This window comes from Schistocerca serialis, chromosome 5 (genome assembly GCF_023864345.2).
Source record: "Schistocerca serialis cubense isolate TAMUIC-IGC-003099 chromosome 5, iqSchSeri2.2, whole genome shotgun sequence".
NCBI classification, from domain to species: domain Eukaryota; kingdom Metazoa; phylum Arthropoda; class Insecta; order Orthoptera; family Acrididae; genus Schistocerca; species Schistocerca serialis.
In genome coordinates, this window is record NC_064642.1 from 733,078,704 (window position 1) to 733,079,291 (window position 588).

A 588-nucleotide genomic window follows, 5' to 3' on the forward strand; every position below is an offset into this window, starting at 1 on the left:
AAAGCACTCCGTCTTCAGGCCACAAGTGGCCCATCGGGACCATCCGACCGCTGTGTCATCCTGAGTTGTGGATGCAGTTAGGAGAGTCGTGTGGTCAGCACGCCGCTCTCCCGGTCGTTACGATGGTTTTCTTTGACCGGAGGCGCTACTATTCGTTCGAGTAGCTCCTCAATTGGCGTCACGAGTCTGAGTGCACCCCGAAAAATGGCAACAGCGCATGGCGGCCTGGGTGGTCACCCATCCCAGTGCCAGCCACACCCGACAGCGCTTAACTTCGATGATCTCACGGGAACCGGTGTATCCACTGCGGCAAGGCCGCTGCCCATAGAATTTATAACCTGTTCGACATAACACACTGAAGCAACAACCTCCTCCCAGGCTTCAAGAAAGCAGCCCCAAAGAGTGTTAACTGTAGTTGGTTGGTGTCGTGGCCAGTTCTCTGTTAACGCACCCGCGATCTAAGCGCACATATTTTCCACAGGGTACATGTGGCGGCCAGTCTATGACGTTATACCAATATGCAGAGCTGCTATTGAACAAAAGGCAGACTTGTGAATGAGAGGATGGTCCTCTTGCATTACGAACTTC

At 53.4% G+C, this 588-nt stretch overlaps 1 pseudogene; it reads right to left on the minus strand.

Moving 5' to 3' along the window:
* Positions 1 to 205: 205 nt before the first annotated feature.
* Positions 206 to 323, minus strand: LOC126482979 (5S ribosomal RNA; annotated as a pseudogene).
* Positions 324 to 588: the final 265 nt, after the last annotated feature.